The following is a 23,883-nucleotide window of genomic DNA, read 5'->3' as shown; positions in this document are numbered from 1 at the left end:
AAACAGAGCCGTCCCAAACGTTGGGGTGGCTGTGTCTTTTTGATTTTAATTTCCCTAAGTTATAGGACCATAAGTGGAAGTGCCCTAGGCTCTGTTGCTTTGTTTTTTAGATGTTTCAGGAAACACCATACACTTCTAACCAGTGGCTGTTGGCAATTTACATCCCGCCCATCAGCATAACAAGGCTCCCAGTTCTCCATGGCCTGTCCTGCCTTTCTGGATTTTACACTTTTTTCAGATGGCCCTTTTGACCGGGGGGAAGTGAGACTTCATTGTAGTGCAGATTTCCTTTGCAAGCTTGCTTGGTTGGCCAAAAAGGGCGTATGCGTTTTTTCCTGAATATATTCAGGAAAAAACGCATACGCCCTTTTTGGGCAAGTGCATCATTGTCGACGTTCTGCCTCTTTTCCTATGCTTTAAATGCAATTCCAGTCTACCTCCTGAAATCGGTTTCCTGCAATTCTGCCCCGCTTTCAAGTCCTCGTGGCAGCCTTACTTCAGTATATTTTTGGACGATAGCTGTCATTTATAACTCTGCAGGTTTGTGAATTACAGTGCCCCTGAACTCCTTTCTTCAACTCGCTTTCTTGTGAGCTGGCCGCAACACCGCAGGATTGCTTCAGGCCCTAATCTGGTTCCGGCACGGCACGGTGAGCCTTTGGTTAATTCTTCCTCCTGGTGGGAAATGAGAGTTAAATTTGCCCGTCCAGACACCTCCAGCTAGTCTCTCATTGGTCCTCCCTATCCCTGTTCATCTTCCGCAGAAATTGCAAACTGGGCCAAGCAGGAGTTTAAAGGCACTGACTCTCCAAGTCGGGAGAGTGTTAGTAAAGCGTCTGGAATGTTGCACCCGAGTACCAGGGGACGAGAACTGAGACATATTTCAACACGTCTCCCGATCACATGGTTGATCATACTCTGGGTTCCACATGCATGTTTTAGCTGAAGGAAGAATCCCTTAAACCTGGAGAGTTGAGACCCGTGGAATGGGTACCATGCAATATGACTTCAAAGGGTCTTCGTTTGCTCACCGAACCTCTCCAATCCTATCACTGCTGCATTTATGCCCCTGTACACACGCTTGATTCTCTTTCGGAGACATAGCAATCCATAGGTTTTAAGATACTTACTAGTCAGGTACATTCTTAGGCGTTTAATATGGGGTGTTGAGTCCATTTCGTTGAGCAAGGAGTAGCTCTTGTCTATTACATATTTGGCTTAAGGAAATTTATCTGTGCTCATTTCAATCTCTGGTTTTATGCAGCACCCCAACTCACCTTTCCCCTTAAGCAAGCATAAGTTGCTTTTCTAAATTTGAGACCCTGTTCTCTTTTGTAATCCAGTTCCTGTGTAGCCAAGTTTTCATTCCGTGTATTAGTGATATCTTATGATGTTTCCTTTTCTGTGTGACTTATTTCAGTTAGAATCATCATACCTGAATCCACTCATTATGCTGTTACGGGCCTGATGACATAGATTTCATTGCTGTGTGATATTGAATTGTACATAAGTACCACAACTTCTTTATCCATTTTTCGCTTTCTGCGATATTGAACTTGTACGGTAAAGGAGGTTCTTGTAAACACAGCCGTCCCAAACTTTGGTTTGGCAGTGTCTTTTTGATTTTAATTTCCCTAAGCTATAGGACCATAAGTGGAAGTGCCCTAGGCTCTGTTGCTTTGTTTTTTAGATGTTTCAGGAAACACCATACACTTCTCCAGAGTGGCTGTTGGCAATTTACATCCCGCCCATCAGCATAAAAAGGCTCCCAGTTCTCCATGGCCTGTCCTGCCTTTCTGGATTTTACACTTTTTTCAGATGGCCCTTTTTACCGGGGGGAAGTGAGACTTCATTGTAGTGCAGATTTCCTTTGCAAGCTTGCTTGGTTGGCCAAAAAGGGCGTATGCGTTTTTTCCTGAATATATTCAGGAAAAAACGCATATGCCCTTTTTGGCCAAGTGCATCATTGTCGACGTTCTGCCTCTTTTCCTATGCTTTAAATGCAATTCCTGTCTACCTCCTGAAATTGGTTTCCTGCAATTCTGTCCCGCTTTCAAGTCCTCTTGGCAGCCTTACTTCAGTATATTTTTGGACGATAGCTGTCATTTATAACTCTGCAGGTTTGTGAATTACAGTGCCCCTGAGCTCCTTTCTTCAACTCGCTTTCTTGAGAGCTGGCCGCAACACCGCAGGATTGCTTCAGGCCCTAATCTGGTTCCGGCACGGCACGCTGAGCCTTTGCTTAATTCCTCTTCCTGGTGGGAAATGAGAGTTAAATTTGCCCGTCCAGACATCTCCAGCTAGTCTCTCATTGGTTCTCCCTATTCCTGTTCATCATCCGCGGAATTTGCAAACTGGGCCAAACAGGAGGTTAAAGGCACTGACTCTCCAAGTCGGGAGAGTGTTAGTAAAGTGTCTGGAATGTTGCACCCGAGTACCAGGGGATGAGAACTGAGACATATTTGAACATGACTCACGATCACACGGTTGATCATAGTCTGGGTTCCAAATGCATGTTTAGCTGAAGGAAGAATCCCTTAAACCTGGAGAGTTGAGACCCGTGGAATGGGTACCATGCAATATGACTTCAAAGGGTCTTCATTTGCTCACCGAACCTCTCCAATCCTATCACTGCTGCGTTTATGGTGCTGTACTCACACTTGATTCTCTTTCAGAGACATAGCAATCCATAGGTTTTAAGATACTTACTAGTCAGGTACATTGTTAGGTGTTTAATATGGGGTGTTGAGTCCATTTCGTTGAGCAAGGAGTAGCTCTTGTCTATTACATATTTGGCTTAAGGAACTTTATCTGTGCTCATTTCAATCTCTGGTTTTATGCAGCACCCCAACTCACCTTTCCCCTTAAGCAAGCATAAGTTGGTTTTCTAAATTTGAGACCCTCTTCTCTTTTGTAATCCAGTTCCTGTATAGCCAAGTTTACATTCCGTGTATTAGTGATATTTTATGATGTTTCTTTTTCTGTGTGACTTATTTCAGTAAGAATCATCATACCTGAATCCACTCATTATGCTGCTACGGGCCTGATGACATAGATTTCATTGCTGAGTGATATTGCATTGTACGTAAGTACCACAAATACTTTATCCATTTTTCACTTTCTGCAATATTGAACTTGTACCGTAAACGAGGTTCTTGTAAACACAGCCGTCCCAAACTTTGGGGTGGCTGTGTCTTTTTGATTTTAATTTCCCTAAGCTATAGGACCATAAGTGGAATTGACCTAGGCTCTGTTGCTTTGTCTTTTAGATGTTTCAGGAAACACCATACACTTCTCCCGAGTGGCTGTTGGCAATTTATATCCTGCCCATCAGCTTACAAGGCTCCCAGTTCTCCATGGCCTGTCCTGCCTTTCTGGATTTTACACTTTTTTCAGATGGCCCTTTTTATCGGGGGGAAGTGAGACTTCATTGTAGTGCAGATTTACTTTGCAAGCTTGCTTGGTTGGCCAAAAAGGGCGTATGCGTTTTTTTCCTGAATATAATCAGGAAAAAACGCATACGCCCTTTTTGGCCAAGTGCATCATTGTCGACGTTCTGCCTCTTTTCCTATGCTTTAAATGCAATTCCAGTCTACCTCCTGAAATCGGTTTCCTGCAATTCTGTCCCGCTTTCAAGTCCTCTTGGCAGCCTTACTTCAGTATATTTTTGGACGAGAGCTGTCATTTATAACTCTGCAGGTTTGTGAATTACAGTGCCCCTGAGCTCCTTTCTTCAACTCGCTTTCTTGTGAGCTGGCCGCAACACCGCAGGATTGCTTCAGGCCCTAATCTGGTTCCGGCATGGCACGCTGAGCCTTTGCTTAATTCCTCTTCCTGGTGGGAAATGAGAGTTAAATTTGCCCGTCCAGACATCTCCAGCTAGTCTCTCATTGGTTCTCCCTATTCCTGTTCATCATCCGCGGAATTTGCAAACTGGGCCAAACAGGAGGTTAAAGGCACTGACTCTCCACGTCGGGAGAGAGTTAGTAAAGCGTCTAGAATGTTGCACCCGAGTAGCAAGGGATGAGAAGTGAGACATATTTGAACATGACTCATGATCACACGGTTGATCATAGTCTGGGTCCCAAATGCATGTTTAGCTGAAGGAAGAATCCCTTAAACCTGGAGAGTTGAGACCCGTGGAATGGGTACTATGCAATATGACTTCAAAGGGTCTTCATTTGCTCACCGAGCCTCTCCAATCCTATCACTGCTGCATTTATGGCGCTGTACTCACGCTTGATTCTCTTTCAGAGACATAGCAATCCATAGGTTTTAAGATACTTACTAGTCAGGTACAGTATTAGGCGTTTAATATGGGGTGTTGAGTCCATTTCGTTGAGCAAGGAGTAGCTCTTGTCTATTCCATATTTGGCTTAAGGAACTTTATCTGTGCTCATTTCAATCTCTGGTTTTATGCAGCACCCCAACTCACCTTTCCCCTTAAGCAAGCATAAGTTGGTTTTCTAAATTTGAGACCCTGTTCTGTTTTCTAATCCAGTTCCTGTGTAGCCAAGTTTACATTCCATGTATTAGTGATATCTTCTGATGTTTCTTTTTCTGTGTGACTTATTTCAGTGAGAATCATCATACCTGAATCCACTCATTATGCTGCTACGTGCCTGATGACATAGATTTCATTTCTGAGTGATATTGCATTGTACGTAAGTACCACAACTTCTTTATCCATTTTTCACTTTCTGTGATATTGAACATGTACCGTAAACGAGGTTCTTGTAAACAGAGCCGTCCCAAACTTTGGGGTGGCTGTGTCTTTTTGATTTTAATTTCCCTAAGCTATAGGACCATAAGTGGAAGTGCCCTAGGCTCTGTTGCTTTGTTTTTTAGATGTTTCAGGAAACACCATACACTTCTCCCAAGTGGCTGTTGGCAATTTACATCCCGCCCATCAGCATAACAAGGCTTCCAGTTCTCCATGGCCTGTCCTGCCTTTCTGGATTTTACACTTTTTACAGATGGCCCTTTTGACTGGGGGGAAGTGAGACTTCATTGTAGTGCAGATTTCCTTTGCAAGCTTGCCTGGTTGGCCAAAAAGTGCGTATGCTTTTTTTCCTGAATATATTCAGGAAAAAACGCATATGCCCTTTTTGGCCTAGTGCATCATTGTCGACGTTCTGCCTCTTTTCCTATGCTTTAAATGCAATTCCAGTCTACCTCCTGAAATCGGTTTCCTGCAATTCTGCCCCGCTTTCAAGTCCTCTTGGCAGCCTTACTTCAGTATATTTTTGGACGATAGCTGTCATTTATAACTCTGCAGGTTTGTGAATTACAGTGCCCCTGAGCTCCTTTCTTCAACTCGATTTCTTGTGAGCTGGCCGCAACACCGCAAGATTGCTTCAGGCCCTAATCTGGTCCCGGCACGGCACGCTGAGCCTTTGGTTAATTCCTCTTCCTGGTGGGAAACGAGAGTTAAATTTGCCCGTCCAGACACCTCCAGCTAGTCTCTCATTGGTCCTCCCATTTCCTGTTCATCTTCCGCAGAAATTGCAAACTGGGCCAAAGAGGAGGTTAAAGGCACTGACTCTCCAAGTCGGGAGATTGTTAGTAAAGCTTCTGGAATGTTGCACCCGAGTACAAGGGGATGAAAACTGAGACGTATTGGAACACGTCTCCTGATCACACGGTTGATCATACTCTGGGTTCCACATGCATGTTTTAGCTGAAGGAAGAATCCCTTAAACGTTGAGAGTTGAGACCCGTGGAATGGGTACCATGCAATATGACTTCAAAGGGTCTTCATTTGCTCACCGAACCTCTCCAATCCTATCACTGCTGCGTTTATGCCCTTGTACACACGCTTGATTCTCTTTTGGAGACATAGCAATCCATAGGTTTTAAGATACTTACTAGTCAGGTACATTGTTAGGCGTTTAATATGGGGTGTTGAGTCCATTTCGTTGAGCAGGAGTAGCTCTTGTCTATTACATATTTGGCTTAAGGAATATTATCTGTGCTCATTTCAATCTCTGGTTTTATGCAGCACCCCAACTCACCTTTCCCCTTAAGCAAGCATAAGTTGGTTTTCTAAATTTGAGACCCTGTTCTGTTTTGTAATCCAGTTCCTGTGTAGCCAAGTTTACATTCTGTGTATTAATGATATCTTATGATGTTTCTTTTTCTTGTGACTTATTTCAGTTAGAATCATCATACCTGAATCCACTCATTATGCTGCTACGTGCCTGATGACATAGATTTCATTTCTGAGTGATATTGCATTGTACGTAAGTACCAAAACTTCTTTATCCATTTTTCACTATCTGCGATATTGAACTTGTCCTGTAAACGAGGTTCTTGTAAACAGAGCCGTCCCAAACTTAGGGGTGGCTGGGTCTTTTTCATTTTAATTTCCCTAAGCTATAGGACCATAAGTGGAAGTGCCCTAGGCTCTGTTGCTTTGTTTTTTAGATGTTTCAGGAAACACCATACAATTCTCCCGAGTGGGTGTTGGCAATATACATCCTGCCCATCAGCATAACAAGGCTCCCAGTTCTCCATGGCCTGTCCTGCCTTTATGGATTTTACACTTTTTTCAGATGGCCCTTTTGACCGGGGGTAGTGAGACTTCATTGTAGTGCAGATTTCCTTTGCAAGCTTGCTTGGTTGGCCAAAAAGGGCATATGCGTTTTTTCCTGAATATACTCTGGAAAAAACGCATACGCCCTTTTTGGCCAAGTGCATCATTGTGGACGTTCTGCCTCTTTTCCTATGCTTTAAATGCAATTCCAGTCTACCTCCTGAAATCGGTTTCCTGCAATTCTGGCCCGCTTTGAAGTCCTCTTGGCAGCCTTACTTCAGTATATTTTTGGACGATAGCTGTCATTTATAACTCTGCAGGTTTGTGAATTACAGTGCCCCTGAGCTCCTTTCTTCAACTCGCTTTCTTGTGAGCTGGCTGCAACACCGCAGGATTGCTTCAGGCCCTAATCTGGTTCTGCCACGGCACGCTGAGCCTTTGGTTAATTCCTCTTCCTGGTGGGAAATGAGAGTTAAATTTTCCCGTCCTGACACCTGCAGCTAGTCTCTCATTGGTTCTCCCTATTCCTGTTCATCTTCCACAGAAATTGCAAACTGGGCCAAACAGGAGGTTAAACGCACTGACTCTCCAAGCCGGGAGAGTGTTAATAAAGTGTCTGGAATGTTGCACCCGAGTACCAGGGGACGAGAACTGAGACATATTGGAACACGTCTCCCCATCACACGGTTGATCATACTCTGGGTTCAACATGCATGATTTAGCTGAAGGAAGAATCCCTTAAACCTGGAGAGTTGAGACCCGTGGAATGGGTACCATGCAATATGACTTCAAAGGGTCTTCATTTGCTCACCGAACCTCTCCAATCCTATCACTGCTGCGTTTATGCCCCTGTACACACGCTTGATTCTCTTTCGGAGACATAGCGATCCATAGGTTTTAAGATACTTTCTAGTCAGCTACATTGTTAGGCGTTTAATATGGGGTGTTGAGTCCATTTCGTTGAGCAAGGAGTAGCTCTTGTCTATTACATATTTGGCTTAAGGAACTTTATCTGTGCTCATTTCAATCTCTGGTTTTATGCAGCACCCCAACTCAACTTTCCCCTTAAGCAAGCATAAGTTGGTTTTCTAAATTTTAGACCCTGTTCTTTTTTGTAATCCAGTTCCTGTGTAGCCAAGTTTACATTCCGTGTATTAGTGATATCTTATGATTTTTTTTATTGTGTGACTTACTTCAGTTAGAATCATCATACCTGAATCCACTCATTATGCTGTTACGGGCCTGATGACATAGATTTCATTGCTGAGTGATATTGCATTGTACGTAAGTACCACAACTTCTTTATCCATTTTTCACTTTCTGCGATATTGAACTACTCCCTTAAACGAGTTTCTTCTGAACAGAGCTGTCCCAAACATAGGGGTGGCTGTGTCTTTTTGATTTTAATTTCCCTAAGCTTTAGGGCCATAAGTGGAAGTGCCCTAGGCTCTGTTGCTTTGTTTCTTAGATGTTTCAGGAAACACCATACACTTCTCCCAAGTGGCTGTTGGCAATTTACATCCCGCCCATCAGCATAACAAGGCTCCCAGTTCTCCATGGCCTGTGTTGCCTTTCTGGATTTTACACTTTTTTCAGATGGCCGTTTTGACCGGGGGGAAGTGAGACTTCATTGTAGTGCAGATTTCCTTTGCAAGCTTGCTTGGTTGGCCAAAATGGGCGTATGCGTTTTTTCCTGAATATATTCAGGAAAAAACGCATACGCCCTTTTTGGCCAAGTGCATCATTGTCGACGTTCTGCCTCTTTTCCTATGCTTTAAATGCAATTCCAGTCTACCTCCTGAAATCGGTTTCCTGCAATTCTGCCCCGCTTTCAAGTCCTCTTGGCAGCCTTACTTCAGTATATTTTTGGACGATAGCTGTCATTTATAACTCTGCAGGTTTGTGAATTACAGTGCCCCTGAGCTCCTTTCTTCAACTCGCTTTCTTGTGAGCTGGCCGCAACACCGCAAGATTGCTTCAGGCCCTAATCTGGTTCCGGTACGGCACGCTGAGCCTTTGGTTAATTCCTCTTCCTGGTGGGAAATGAGAGTTAAATTTGCCCGTCCAGACACCTCCAGCTAGTCTCTCATTGGTTCTCCCTATTCCTGTTCATCTTTCGCAGAAATTGCAAACTGGGCCAAACAGGAGGTTAAAGGCACTGACTCTCCCAGTCGGGAGAGTGTTAGTAAAGCGTCTGGAATGTTGCACCCGAGTACCAGGGGACGAGAACTGAGACATATTGGAACACGTCTCCCGATCACACGGTTGATCATACTCTGGGTTCCACATGTATGATTTAGCTGAAGGAAGAATCCCTTAAACCAGGAGAGTTGAGACCCGTGGAATGGGTACCATGCAATATGACTTCAAAGGGTCTTCATTTGCTCACGGAACCTCTCCAATCCTATCACTGCTGTGTTTATGCCCCTGTACACACGCATGATTCTCTTTCGGAGACATAGCGATCCATAGGTTTTAAGATACTTACTAGTTAGGGACATTATTAGGCGTTTAATATTGGGTTTTGAGTCCATTTCGTTGAGCAAGGAGTAGCCCTTGTCTATTCCATATTTGGCTTAAGGAACTTTATCTGTGCTCATTTCAATCTCTGGTTTTATGCAGCACCCCAACTCACATTTCCCCTTAAGCAAGCATAAGTTGGTTTTCTAAATTTGAGGCCCTGTTCTCTTTTGTAATCCAGTTCCTGTGTAGCCAAGTTTACATTCCGTGTATTAGTGATGTCTTATGATGTTTCTTTTTCTGTGTGACTTATTTCAGTTAGAATCATCGTACCTGAATCCACTCATTATGCTGCTACGGGCCTGATGAGATAGATATAGTTGCTGAGTGATATTGCATTGTACGTAAGTACCACAACTTCTTTATCCATTTTTCACTTTCTGCGATATTGAACTTGTCCCGTAAACGAGTTTCTTGTAAACAGAGCCGTCCCAAACTTTGGGGTGGCTGTGTCTTTTTGATTTTAATTTCCCTAAGCTATAGGACCATAAATGGAAGTGCCCTAGGCTCTGTTGCTTTGTTTTTTAGATGTTTCAGGAAACACCATACACTTCTCGCGAGTGGCTGTTGGCAATTTATATCCCGCCCATCAGCATAACAAGGCTCCCAGTTCTCCATGGCCTGTCCTGCCTTTCTGGATTTTACACTTTTTTCAGATGGCCCTTTTGACCAGGGGGAAGTGAGACTTCACTGTAGTGCAGATTTCCTTTGCAAGCTTGCTTGGTTGGCCAAAAAGGACGTATGCGTTTTTTCCTGAATATATTCAGGAAAAAACGCATACGCCCTTTTTGGCCAAGTGCATCATTGTCGACGTTCTGCCTCTTTTCCTATGCTTTAAATGCAATTCCAGTCTACCTCCTGAAATCGGTTTCCTGCAATTCTGCCCCGCTTTCAAGTCCTCTTGGCAGCCTTACTTCAGTATATTTTTGGACGATAGCTGTCATTTATAACTCTGCAGGTTTGTGAATTACAGTGCCCCTGAGCTCCTTTCTTCAACTCGCTTTCTTGTGAGCTGGCCGCAACACCGCAAGATTGCTTCAGGCCCTAATCTGGTTCCGGCACGGCACGCTGAGCCTTTGGTTAATTCCTCTTCCTGGTGGGAAATGAGAGTTAAATTTGCCCGTCCAAACACCTCCAGCTAGTCTCTCATTGTTTCTCGCTATTCCTGTTCATCTTCCGCCGAAATTGCAAACTGGGCCAAACAGGAGGTTAAAGGCACTGACTCTCCAAGTCAGGAGAGTGTTAGTAAAGCGTCTGGAATGTTGCACCCGAGTACCAGTGGACAAAAACTGAGACATATTTGAACACGTCTCCTGATCACACGGTTGATCATACTCTGGGTTCCACATGCATGTTTCAGCTGAAGGAAGAATCCCTTAAACCTGGAGAGTTGAGACCCGTGGAATGGGTAGCATGTAATATGACTTCAAAGGGTCATTCTTTGCTCACAGAACCTCTCAAATCCTATCACTGCTGCGTTTATGCCCCTGTACACATGCTTGATTCTCTTTCGGAGACATAGCAATCCATAGGTTTTAAGATACTTACTAGTCAGGTACATTCTTAGGCGTTTAATATGGGGTGTTGAGTCCATTTCGTTGAATAAGGAGTAGCTCTTGTCTATTACATATTTGGCTTAAGGAACTTTATCTGTGTTCATTTCAATCTCTGGTTTTATGCTGCATCCCAACTCACCTTTCCCCTTAAGCAAGCATAAGTTGGTTTTCTAAATTTGAGACCCTGTTCTGTTTTGTAATTCAGTTCCTGTGTAGCCAAGTTTACATTCCGTGTATTAGTGATATCTTATGATGTTTCTTTTTCTGTGTGACTTATTTCAGTTAGAATCATCATACCTGAACCCACTCATTTTGTGCTACAGGCGTGTTGACATAGATTTCATTGCTGAGTGGTATTGCATTTTACGTAAGTACCACAACTTCTTTATCCATTTTTCACTTTCTGCGATATTGAACTTGTACCATAAACGAGGTTCTTGTAAACAGAGCCGTCCCAAACATTTGGGTGGCTGTGTCTTTTTGATTTTAATTTCCCTAAGCTATAGCACCATAAGTGGAAGTGCCCTAGGCTCTCTTGCTTTGTTTTTTAGATGTTTCAGGAAACACCATACACTTCTCCCGAGTGGCTGTTGGCAATTTACATCCCGCCCATCAGCATAACAGGGCTCCCAGTTCTCCATGGCCTGTCCTGCCTTTCTGGATTTTACACTTTTTTCAGATGGCCCTTTTGACTGGGGGGAAGTGAGACTTCATTGTAGTGCAGATTTCCTTTGCAAGCTTGCTTGGTTGGCCAAAAATGGTGTATGCGTTTTTTCCTGAATATATTCAGGAAAAAACGCATACGATATTTTTGGCCAAGTGCATCATTGTGGACGTTCTTCTTCTTTTCCTATGCTTTAAATGCAATTCCAGTCTACCTCCTGAAATCGGTTTCCTGCAATTCTTCCCCGCTTTCAAGTCCTCTTGGCAGCCTTACTTCAGTATATTTTTGGACTATAGCTGTCATTTATAACTCTGCAGGTTTGTGAATTACAGTGCCCCTGAGCTCCTTTCTTCAACTCGCTTTCTTGTGAGCTGGCCGCAACACTGCAGGATTGCTTCAGGCCCTAATCTGGTTCCGGCACGGCACGCTGAGCCTTTGGTTAATTCCTCTTCCTGGTGGGAAATGAGAGTTAAATTTGCCCGTCCAGACACCTCCAGGTAGTCTCTCATTGGTTCTCCCTATTCCTGTTCATCTTCCGCAGAAATTGCAAACTTGGCCAAACAGGACGTTAAAGGCACTGACTCTCCTAGTCAGGAGAGTGTTAGTAAATCGTCTGGAATGTTGCACCCGAGTACCAGGGGACGAAAACTGAGACATACTTGAACACGTCTCCCGATCACATGGTTGATCATACTCTGGGTTCCATATGCATGTTTCAGCTGAAGGAAGAATTCCTTAAACCTGGAGAGTTGAGACCCGTGGAATGGGTACCATGCAATATGACTTCAAAGGGTCTTCATTTGCTCACCGAACCTCTCCAATCCTATCACTGCTGCGTTTATGCCCCTGTACACATGGTTGATTCTCTTTCAGAGACATAGCAATCCATAGGTTTTAAGATACTTACTAGTCAGGTACATTCATTGGCGTTTAATATGGGGTGTTGAGTCCATTTCGTTGAGCAAGGAGTAGCTCTTGTCTATTCCATATTTGGCTTAAGGAACTTTATCTGTGCTCATTTCAATCTCTGGTTTTATGAAGCACCCCAACTCACCTTTCCCCTTAAGCAAGCATAAGTTGGTTTTCTAAATTTGAGACCCTGTTCTGTTTTGTAATTCAGTTCCTGTGTAGCCAAGTTTACATTCCGTGTATTAGTGATATCTTACGATGTTTCTTTTTCTGTGTGACTTATTTCAGTTAGAATCATCATACCTGAACCCACTCATTTTCTGCTACAGGCCTGTTGACAGAGATTTCATTGCTGAGTGATATTGCATTGTACGTAAGTAGCACAAATTCTTTATCCATTTTTCACTTTCTGCGATATTGAACTTGTACCATAAACGAGGTTCTTGTAAACAGAGCCATCCCAAACTTTGGGGTGGCTGTGTCTTTTTGATTTTAATTTCCCTAAGCTATAGGACCATAAGTGGAAGTGCCCTAGGCTCTGTTGCTTTGTTTTTTAGATGTTTCAGGAAACACCATACACTTCTCCCTAGTGGCTGTTGGCAATTTACAACCCGCCCATCAGCATAACAAGGCTCCCAGTTCTCCATGGCCTGTCCTGCCTTTCTGGATTTTACAGTTTTTTCAGATGGCCCCTTTGACAGGGGGGAAGTGAAACTTCATTGTAGTGCAGATTTCCTGTGCAAGCTTGCTTGGTTGGCCAAAAAGGGCGTATGCGTTTTTTCCTGAATATATTCAGGAAAAAACGCATACGCCCTTTTTGGCCAAGTGCATCATTGTCCACGTTCTGCCTCTTTTCCTATGCTTTAAATGCAATTCCAGTCTACCTCCTAAAATCGGTTTCCTGCAATTCTGCCCCGCTTTCAAGTCCTCTTGGCAGCCTTACTTCAGTATATTTTTGGACGATAGCTGTCATTTATAACTCTGCACGTTTGTGAATTACAGTGCCCGTGAGCTCCTTTCTTCAACTTGCTTTCTTGTGAGCTGGCCACAACACCGCAGGATTGCTTCAGACCCTAATCTGGTTCCGGCACGGCACGCTGAGCCTTTGGTTAATTCCTCTTCCTGGTGGGAAATGAGAGTTAAATTTGCCCGTCCAGAAACGTCCAGCTAGTCTCTCATTGGTTCTCCCTATTCCTGTTCATCTTCCGCAGAAATTGCAAACTGGGCCAAACAGGAAGTTAAAGGCACTGACTCTCCAAGTCGGGAGAGTGTTAGTAAAGCGTCTGGAATGTTGCACCCGAGTACCAGGGGACGAAAACTGAGACATATTTTAACACGTCTCCCGATCACACGGTTGATCATACTCTGGGTTCCACAGGCATGTTTCAGCTGAAGGAAGAATCCCTTAAACCTGGAGAGTTGAGACCCGTGGAATGGGTACCATGCATTATGACTTCAAAGGGTCTTCATTTGCTCACCGAACCTCTCCAATCCTATCACTGCTGCGTTTATGCAACTGTACACACGCTTGATTCTCTTTCAGAGACATAGCAATCCATAGGGTTTAAGATACTTACTAGTCAGGTACATTCTTCGGCGTTTAATATGGGGTGTTGAGTCCATTTCGTTGAGCAAGGAGTAGCTCTTGTCTATTCCATATTTGGCTTAAGGAACTTTATCTGTGCTCATTTCAATCTCTGGTTTTATGCAGCACCCCAACTCACCTTTCCCCTTAAGCAAGCATAAGTTGGTTTTCTTCATTTGAGACCCTGTTCTGTTTTGTAATTCAGTTTCTGTGTAGCCAAGTTTACATTCCATGTATTAGTGATATCTTATGATGTTTCTTTTTCTGTGTGACTTATTTCAGTTAGAATCGTCATACCTGAATCCACTCACTATGCTCCTATGGGCCTGATGACATAGATTTCATTGCTGAGTGATATTGCATTGTACGTAAGTACCACAACTTCTTTATCCATTTTTCACTTTCTATGATATTGAACTTGTACCATAAACAAGGTTCTTGTAAACAGAGCCTTCCCAAACTTTGGGGTGGCTGTGTCTTTTTGATTTTAATTTCCCTAAGCTATAGGACCATAAGTGGAAGTGCCCTAGGCTCTGTTGCTTTGTTTTTTAGATGTTTCAGGAAACACCATACACTTCTCCCCAGTGGCTGTTGGCAATTTACATCCCGCCCATCAGCATAACAAGGCTCCCAGTTCTCCATGGCCTGTCCTGCCTTTCTGGATTTTACACTTTTTTCAGATGGCCCTTTTGACCAGGCGGAAGTGAGACTTCATTGTAGTGCAGATTTCCTTTGCAAGCTTGCTTGGTTGGCCAAAAAGGGCGTATGCGTTTTTTCCTGAATATATTCAGGAAAAAACGCATACGCCCTTTTTGGCCAAGTGCATCATTGTGGACGTTCTGCCTCTTTTCCTATGCTTTAAATGCAATTCCAGTCTACCTCCTGAAATCGGTTTCCTGCAATTCTGCCCCGCTTTCAAGTCCTCTTGGCAGCCTTACTTCAGTATATTTTTGGACGATAGCTGACATTTATAACTCTGCAGGTTTGTGAATTACAGTGCCGCTGAGCTCCTTTCTTCAACTCGCTTTCTTGTGAGTGGGCCACAACACCGCAGGATTGCTTCAGGCCCTAATCTTGTTCCGGCACGGCACGCTGAGCCTTTGGTTAATTCCTCTTCCTGGTGGGAAATGAGAGTTAAATTTGCCCATCCAGACACCTCCAGCTAGTCTCTCATTGGTTCTCCCTATTCCTGTTCATATTCCGCAGAAATTGCAAACTGGGCCAAAAGGACGTTAAAGGCACTGACTCTCCAAGTCGGGAGAGAGTTAGTAAAGTGTCTGGAATGTTGCACCCAAGTACCAGGGGACGAGAACTGAGATATATTGGCACACGTCTCCCGATCACACGGTTGATCATACTCTGAGTTCCACATGCATGTTTTAGCTGAAGGAAGAATCCCTTAAACCTGGAGAGTTGAGACCCGTGGAATGGGTACCATGCAATATGATTTCAAAGGGTCTTCATTTGCTCACCGAACCTCTCCAATCCTATCACTGCTGCGTTTATGCCCCTGTACACATGCTTGATTCTCTTTCAGAGACATAGCAATCCATAGGTTTTAAGATACTTACTAGTCAGGTACATTCTTAGGCGTTTAATATGGGGTGTTGAGTCCATTTCATTGAACAAGGAGTAGCACTTGTCTATTCCATATTTGGCTTAAGGAACTTTATCTGTGCTCATTTCAATCTCTGGTTTTATGCAGCACCCCAACTCACCTTTCCCCTTAAGCAAGCATAAGTTGGTTTTCTAAATTTGAGACCCTGTTCTGTTTTTTAATCCAGTTCCTGTGTAGCCAAGTTTACATTCCGTGTATTAGTGATATCTTATGATGTTTCTTTTTCTGTGTGACTTATTTCAGTTAGAATCATCATACCTGAACCCACTCATTTTCTGCTACAGGCCTGTTGACATAGATTTCATTGCTGAGTGATATTGCATTGTACGTAAGTACCACAACTTCTTTATCCATTTTTCGCTTTCTGCGATATTGAACTTGTACCATAAACGAGGTTCTTGTAAACAGAGCCATCCCAAACTTTGGGGTGGCTGTGTCTTTTTTATTTTAATTTCCCTAAGCTATAGGACCATAAGTGGATTTGACCTCGGCTCTGTTGCTTTGTTTTTTAGATATTTCAGGAAACAGCATACAATTCTCCCGAGTGGCTGTTGGCAATTTACATCCCACCCATCAGCATAACAGGGCTCCCAGTTCTCCATGGCCTGTCCTGCCTTTCTGGATTTTACACTTTTTTCAGATGGCCCTTTTGACTGTGGGGAAGTGAGACTTCATTGTAGTGCAGATTTCCTTTGCAAGCTTGCTTGGTTGGCCAAAAAGGGCGTATGCGTTTTTTCCTGAATATATTCAGAAAAAAACGCATATGACATTTTTGGCCAAGTGCATCATTGTGGACGTTCTTCCTCTTTTCCTATGCTTTAAATGCAATTCCAGTCTACTCCTGAAATCGGTTTTCTGCAATTCTGCCCCGCTTTCAAGTCCTCTTGGCAGCCTTACTTCAGTATATTTTTGGACGATAGCTGTCATTTATAACTCTGCAGGTTTGTGAATTACAGTGCCCCTGAGCTCCTTTCTTCAACTCGCTTTCTTGTGAGCTGGCCGCAACGCCGCAGGATTGCTTCAGGCCCTAATCTGGTTCCGGCACGGCACGCTGTGCCTTTGGTTAATTCCTCTTCCTGGTGGGAAATGAGAGTTAAATTTGCCCGTCCAGACACCTCCAGCTAGTCTCTCATTGGTTCTCCCTATTCCTGTTCATCTTCCGCAGAAATTGCAAACTGGGCCAAACAGGACGTTAAAGGCACTGACTCTCCAAGTCGGGAGAGTGTTAGTAAAGTGTCTGGAATGTTACACCCGAGTACCAGGGGACGAGAACTGAGATACATTGGCACACGTCTCCCGATCACATGGTTGATCATACTCTGGGTTCCACATGCATGTTTTAGCTGAAGGAAGAATCCCTTAAACCTGGAGAGTTGAGACCCGTGGAATGGGTACCATGCAATATGATTTCAAAGAGTCTTCGTTTGCTCACCGAACCTCTCCAATCCTATCACTGCTGCGTTTATATCCCTGTACACATGCTTGATTCTCTTTCGGAGACATAGCAATCCATAGGTTTTAAGATACTTACTAGTCAGGTACATTCTTAGGCGTTTAATATGGGGTGTTGAGTCCATTTCATTGAACAAGGAGTAGCACTTGTCTATTCCATATTTGGCTTAAGGAACTTTATCTGTGCTCATTTCAATCTCTGGTTTTATGCAGCGCCCAAACTCACCTTCCCCTTAAGCAAGCATAAGTTGGTTTTCTAAATTTGAGACCCTGTTCTGTTTTGTAATCCATTTCCTGTGTAGCCAAGTTTACATTCCGTGTATTAGTGATATCTTATGATGTTTCTTTTTCTGTGTGACTTATTTCAGTTAGAATCATCATACCTGAACCCACTCATTTTCTGCTACAGGCCTGTTGACATAGATTTCATTGCTGAGTGATATTGCATTGTACGTAAGTACCACAACTGCTTTATCCATTTTTCGCTTTCTGCGATATTGAACTTGTACCATAAACGAGGTTCTTGTAAACAGAGCCATCCCAAACTTTGGGGTGGCTGTGTCTTTTTGATTTTAATTTCCCTAAGCTATAGGACCATAAGTGGAATTGACCTAGGCTCTGTTACTTTCTTTTTTAGATGTTTCAGGAAACACCATACACTTCTCCCGAGTGAATATATTCAGGAAAAAACGCATACGCCCTGTTTGTCCAAGTGCATCATTGTGGACGTTCTGCCTCTTTTCCTATGCTTTAAATGCAATTCCAGTCTACCTCCTGAAATCGGTTTTCTGCAATTCTGCCCCGCTTTCAAGTCCTCTTGGCAGCCTTACTTCAGTATATTTTTGGACGATAGCTGTCATTTATAATTCTGCAGGTTTGTGAATTACAGGGGCCCTGAGCTCCTTTCTTCAACTCGCTTTCTTGTGAGCTGGCCGCAACACCGCAGGATTGCTTCAGGCCCTAATCTTGTTCCGGCACGGCACGCTGAGCCTTTGGTTAATTCCTCTTCCTGGTGGGAAATGAGAGTTAAATTTGCCCGTCCAGACACCTCCAGCTACTCTCTCATTGGTTCTCCCTATTCCTGTTCATCTTCTGCAGAAATTGCAAACTGGGCCAAACAGGAGGTTAAAGGCACTGACTCTCCAAGTCGGGAGAGTGTTAGTAAAGTGTCTGGAATGTTGCACCCGAGTACCAGGGGACGAGAACTGAGACATATTGGAACACGTCTCCCCATCACACGGTTGATCATACTCTGGGTTCAACATGCATGATTTAGCTGAAGGAAGAATCCCTTAAACCTGGAGAGTTGAGACCCGTGGAATGGGTACCATGCAATATGACTTCAAAGGGTCTTCATTTGCTCACCGAACCTCTCCAATCCTATCACTGCTGCGTTTATGCCCCTGTACACACGCTTGATTCTCTTTCGGAGACATAGCGATCCATAGGTTTTAAGATACTTTCTAGTCAGCTACATTGTTAGGCGTTTAATATGGGGTGTTGAGTCCATTTCGTTGAGCAAGGAGTAGCTCTTGTCTATTACATATTTGGCTTAAGGAACTTTATCTGTGCTCATTTCAATCTCTGGTTTTATGCAGCACCCCAACTCAACTTTCCCCTTAAGCAAGCATAAGTTGGTTTTCTAAATTTTAGACCCTGTTCTTTTTTGTAATCCAGTTCCTGTGTAGCCAAGTTTACATTCCGTGTATTAGTGATATCTTATGATTTTTTTTATTGTGTGACTTACTTCAGTTAGAATCATCATACCTGAATCCACTCATTATGCTGTTACGGGCCTGATGACATAGATTTCATTGCTGAGTGATATTGCATTGTACGTAAGTACCACAACTTCTTTATCCATTTTTCACTTTCTGCGATATTGAACTACTCCCTTAAACGAGTTTCTTCTGAACAGAGCTGTCCCAAACATAGGGGTGGCTGTGTCTTTTTGATTTTAATTTCCCTAAGCTTTAGGGCCATAAGTGGAAGTGCCCTAGGCTCTGTTGCTTTGTTTCTTAGATGTTTCAGGAAACACCATACACTTCTCCCAAGTGGCTGTTGGCAATTTACATCCCGCCCATCAGCATAACAAGGCTCCCAGTTCTCCATGGCCTGTGTTGCCTTTCTGGATTTTACACTTTTTTCAGATGGCCGTTTTGACCGGGGGGAAGTGAGACTTCATTGTAGTGCAGATTTCCTTTGCAAGCTTGCTTGGTTGGCCAAAATGGGCGTATGCGTTTTTTCCTGAATATATTCAGGAAAAAACGCATACGCCCTTTTTGGCCAAGTGCATCATTGTCGACGTTCTGCCTCTTTTCCTATGCTTTAAATGCAATTCCAGTCTACCTCCTGAAATCGGTTTCCTGCAATTCTGCCCCGCTTTCAAGTCCTCTTGGCAGCCTTACTTCAGTATATTTTTGGACGATAGCTGTCATTTATAACTCTGCAGGTTTGTGAATTACAGTGCCCCTGAGCTCCTTTCTTCAACTCGCTTTCTTGTGAGCTGGCCGCAACACCGCAAGATTGCTTCAGGCCCTAATCTGGTTCCGGTACGGCACGCTGAGCCTTTGGTTAATTCCTCTTCCTGGTGGGAAATGAGAGTTAAATTTGCCCGTCCAGACACCTCCAGCTAGTCTCTCATTGGTTCTCCCTATTCCTGTTCATCTTTCGCAGAAATTGCAAACTGGGCCAAACAGGAGGTTAAAGGCACTGACTCTCCCAGTCGGGAGAGTGTTAGTAAAGCGTCTGGAATGTTGCACCCGAGTACCAGGGGACGAGAACTGAGACATATTGGAACACGTCTCCCGATCACACGGTTGATCATACTCTGGGTTCCACATGTATGATTTAGGTGAAGGAAGAATCCCTTAAACCTGGAGAGTTGAGACCCGTGGAATGGGTACCATGCAATATGACTTCAAAGGGTCTTCATTTGCTCACCGAACCTCTCCAATCCTATCACTGCTGCGTTTATGCCCCTGTACACACGCTTGATTCTCTTTCGGAGACATAGCGATCCATAGGTTTTAAGATACTTACTAGTCAGGTACATTCTTAGGCGTTTAATATGGGGTGTTGAGTCCATTTCGTTGAGCAAGGAGTAGCTCTTGTGTATTACATATTTGGCTTAAGGAACTTTATCTGTGCTCATTTCAATCTCTGGTTTTATGCAGCACCCCAACTCACCTTTCCCCTTAAGCAAGCATAAGTTGGTTTTCTAAATTTGAGACCCTGTTCTGTTTTGTAATCCAGTTCCTGTGTAGCCAAGTTTACATTCCGTGTATTAGAAATATCTTATGATGTTTCTTTTTCTGTGTGACTTATTTCAGTTAGAATCATCATACCTGAATCCACTCATTATGCTGCTACGGGCCTGATGAGCTAGATATAATTGCTGAGCGATATTGCATTGTACGTAAGTACCACAACTTCCTTATCCATTTTTCACATTCTGCGATATTGAACTTGTCCCGTAAACGAGTTTCTTGTAAACAGAGCCGTCCCAAACTTTGGGGTGGCTGTGTCTTTTTGATTTTAATTTCCCTAAGCTATAGGACCATAAGTGGAAGTGCCCTAGGCTCTGTTGCTTTGTTTTTTAGATGTTTCAGGAAACACCATACACTTCTCCCGAGTGGCTGTTGGCAATTTATATCCCGCCCATCAGCATAAGAAGGCTCCCAGTTCTCCATGGCCTGTCCTGCCTTTCTGGATTTTACACTTTTTTCAGATGGCCCTTTTGACCAGGGGGAAGTGAGACTTCACTGTAGTGCAGATTTCCTTTGCAAGCTTGCTTGGTTGGCCAAAAAGGGCGTATGCGTTTTTTCCTGAATATATTCAGGAAAAAACGCATACGCCCTTTTTGGCCAAGTGCATCATTGTGGATGTTCTGCCTCTTTTCCTATGCTTTAAATGCAATTCCAGTCTACCTCCTGAAATCGGTTTCCTGCAATTCTGCCCCGTTTTCAAGTCCTCTTGGCAGCCTTACTTCAGTATATTTTTGGACGATAGCTGTCATTTATAACTCTGCAGGTTTGTGAATTACAGTGCCCCTGAGCTCCTTTCTTCAACTCGCTTTCTTGTGAGCTGGCCGCAACACCGCAGGATTGCTTCAGGCCCTAATTTCGTTCCGGCACGGCACGCTGAGCCTTTGGTTAATTCCTCTTCCTGGTGGGAAATGAGAGTTCAATTTGCCCGTCCAGACACCTCCAGCTAGTCTCTCATTGGTTCTCCCTATTCCTGTTCATCTTCCGCAGAAATTGCAAACTGGGCCAAACAGGAGGTTAAAGGCACTGATTCTCCAAGTCGGGAGAGTGTTAGTAAAGCGTCTGGAATGTTGCACCCGAGTACCAGGGGACGAGAACTGAGCCATATTGGAACACGTCTCCCGATCACACGGTTGATCATACTCTGGGTTCCACATGCATGCTTTAGCTGAAGGAAGAATCCCTTAAACCAGGAGAGTTGAGACCCGTGGAATGGGTACCATGCAATATGACTTCAAAGGGTCTTCATTTGCTCACGGAACCTCTCCAATCCTATCACTGCTGTGTTTATGCCCCTGTACACACGCATGATTCTCTTTCGGAGACATAGCGATCCATAGGTTTTAAGATACTTACTAGTTAGGGACATTATTAGGCGTTTAATATTGGGTTTTGAGTCCATTTCGTTGAGCAAGGAGTAGCCCTTGTCTATTCCATATTTGGCTTAAGGAACTTTATCTGTGCTCATTTCAATCTCTGGTTTTATGCAGCACCCCAACTCACATTTCCCCTTAAGCAAGCATAAGTTGGTTTTCTAAATTTGAGGCCCTGTTCTCTTTTGTAATCCAGTTCCTGTGTAGCCAAGTTTACATTCCGTGTATTAGTGATGTCTTATGATGTTTCTTTTTCTGTGTGACTTATTTCAGTTAGAATCATCGTACCTGAATCCACTCATTATGCTGCTACGGGCCTGATGAGATAGATATAGTTGCTGAGTGATATTGCATTGTACGTAAGTACCACAACTTCTTTATCCATTTTTCACTTTCTGCGATATTGAACTTGTCCCGTAAACGAGTTTCTTGTAAACAGAGCCGTCCCAAACTTTGGGGTGGCTGTGTCTTTTTGATTTTAATTTCCCTAAGCTATAGGACCATAAATGGAAGTGCCCTAGGCTCTGTTGCTTTGTTTTTTAGATGTTTCAGGAAACACCATACACTTCTCGCGAGTGGCTGTTGGCAATTTATATCCCGCCCATCAGCATAACAAGGCTCCCAGTTCTCCATGGCCTGTCCTGCCTTTCTGGATTTTACACTTTTTTCAGATGGCCCTTTTGACCAGGGGGAAGTGAGACTTCACTGTAGTGCAGATTTCCTTTGCAAGCTTGCTTGGTTGGCCAAAAAGGACGTATGCGTTTTTTCCTGAATATATTCAGGAAAAAACGCATACGCCCTTTTTGGCCAAGTGCATCATTGTCGACGTTCTGCCTCTTTTCCTATGCTTTAAATGCAATTCCAGTCTACCTCCTGAAATCGGTTTCCTGCAATTCTGCCCCGCTTTCAAGTCCTCTTGGCAGCCTTACTTCAGTATATTTTTGGACGATAGCTGTCATTTATAACTCTGCAGGTTTGTGAATTACAGTGCCCCTGAGCTCCTTTCTTCAACTCGCTTTCTTGTGAGCTGGCCGCAACACCGCAAGATTGCTTCAGGCCCTAATCTGGTTCCGGCACGGCACGCTGAGCCTTTGGTTAATTCCTCTTCCTGGTGGGAAATGAGAGTTAAATTTGCCCGTCCAAACACCTCCAGCTAGTCTCTCATTGTTTCTCGCTATTCCTGTTCATCTTCCGCCGAAATTGCAAACTGGGCCAAACAGGAGGTTAAAGGCACTGACTCTCCAAGTCAGGAGAGTGTTAGTAAAGCGTCTGGAATGTTGCACCCGAGTACCAGTGGACAAAAACTGAGACATATTTGAACACGTCTCCTGATCACACGGTTGATCATACTCTGGGTTCCACATGCATGTTTCAGCTGAAGGAAGAATCCCTTAAACCTGGAGAGTTGAGACCCGTGGAATGGGTAGCATGTAATATGACTTCAAAGGGTCATTCTTTGCTCACAGAACCTCTCAAATCCTATCACTGCTGCGTTTATGCCCCTGTACACATGCTTGATTCTCTTTCGGAGACATAGCAATCCATAGGTTTTAAGATACTTACTAGTCAGGTACATTCTTAGGCGTTTAATATGGGGTGTTGAGTCCATTTCGTTGAATAAGGAGTAGCTCTTGTCTATTACATATTTGGCTTAAGGAACTTTATCTGTGTTCATTTCAATCTCTGGTTTTATGCTGCATCCCAACTCACCTTTCCCCTTAAGCAAGCATAAGTTGGTTTTCTAAATTTGAGACCCTGTTCTGTTTTGTAATTCAGTTCCTGTGTAGCCAAGTTTACATTCCGTGTATTAGTGATATCTTATGATGTTTCTTTTTCTGTGTGACTTATTTCAGTTAGAATCATCATACCTGAACCCACTCATTTTGTGCTACAGGCGTGTTGACATAGATTTCATTGCTGAGTGGTATTGCATTTTACGTAAGTACCACAACTTCTTTATCCATTTTTCACTTTCTGCGATATTGAACTTGTACCATAAACGAGGTTCTTGTAAACAGAGCCGTCCCAAACATTTGGGTGGCTGTGTCTTTTTGATTTTAATTTCCCTAAGCTATAGCACCATAAGTGGAAGTGCCCTAGGCTCTCTTGCTTTGTTTTTTAGATGTTTCAGGAAACACCATACACTTCTCCCGAGTGGCTGTTGGCAATTTACATCCCGCCCATCAGCATAACAGGGCTCCCAGTTCTCCATGGCCTGTCCTGCCTTTCTGGATTTTACACTTTTTTCAGATGGCCCTTTTGACTGGGGGGAAGTGAGACTTCATTGTAGTGCAGATTTCCTTTGCAAGCTTGCTTGGTTGGCCAAAAATGGTGTATGCGTTTTTTCCTGAATATATTCAGGAAAAAACGCATACGATATTTTTGGCCAAGTGCATCATTGTGGA

At 43.6% G+C, this 23,883-nt stretch overlaps 1 long non-coding RNA gene across 3 annotated transcripts in view; it reads left to right on the top strand.

Annotated features, from left to right (window-relative positions):
- LOC125963191 (uncharacterized) overlaps positions 1 to 21,796 on the top strand; it is a 381,142-nt gene extending 359,346 nt beyond the window's left edge. For 2 of the 3 annotated variants that reach the window (XR_007475007.1, XR_007475006.1), the window contains exons 2-3: positions 8,434 to 8,571; positions 9,314 to 9,358. This is a non-coding gene — a long non-coding RNA (uncharacterized LOC125963191). Of the gene's footprint in view, positions 1 to 8,433; positions 8,572 to 9,313; positions 9,359 to 21,751 lie in introns of those variants that run through there. The other variant, XR_007475005.1, reaches the window with a different exon arrangement.
- Positions 21,797 to 23,883: the final 2,087 nt, after the last annotated feature.

Source organism: Orcinus orca, unplaced genomic scaffold (assembly GCF_937001465.1).
Source record: "Orcinus orca unplaced genomic scaffold, mOrcOrc1.1 scaffold_90, whole genome shotgun sequence".
Taxonomy (NCBI): Eukaryota; Metazoa; Chordata; class Mammalia; order Artiodactyla; family Delphinidae; genus Orcinus; species Orcinus orca.
The sequence above is the reverse complement of the archived record's forward strand: the minus strand, read 5'-3'. Positions and strand labels throughout refer to the sequence as shown.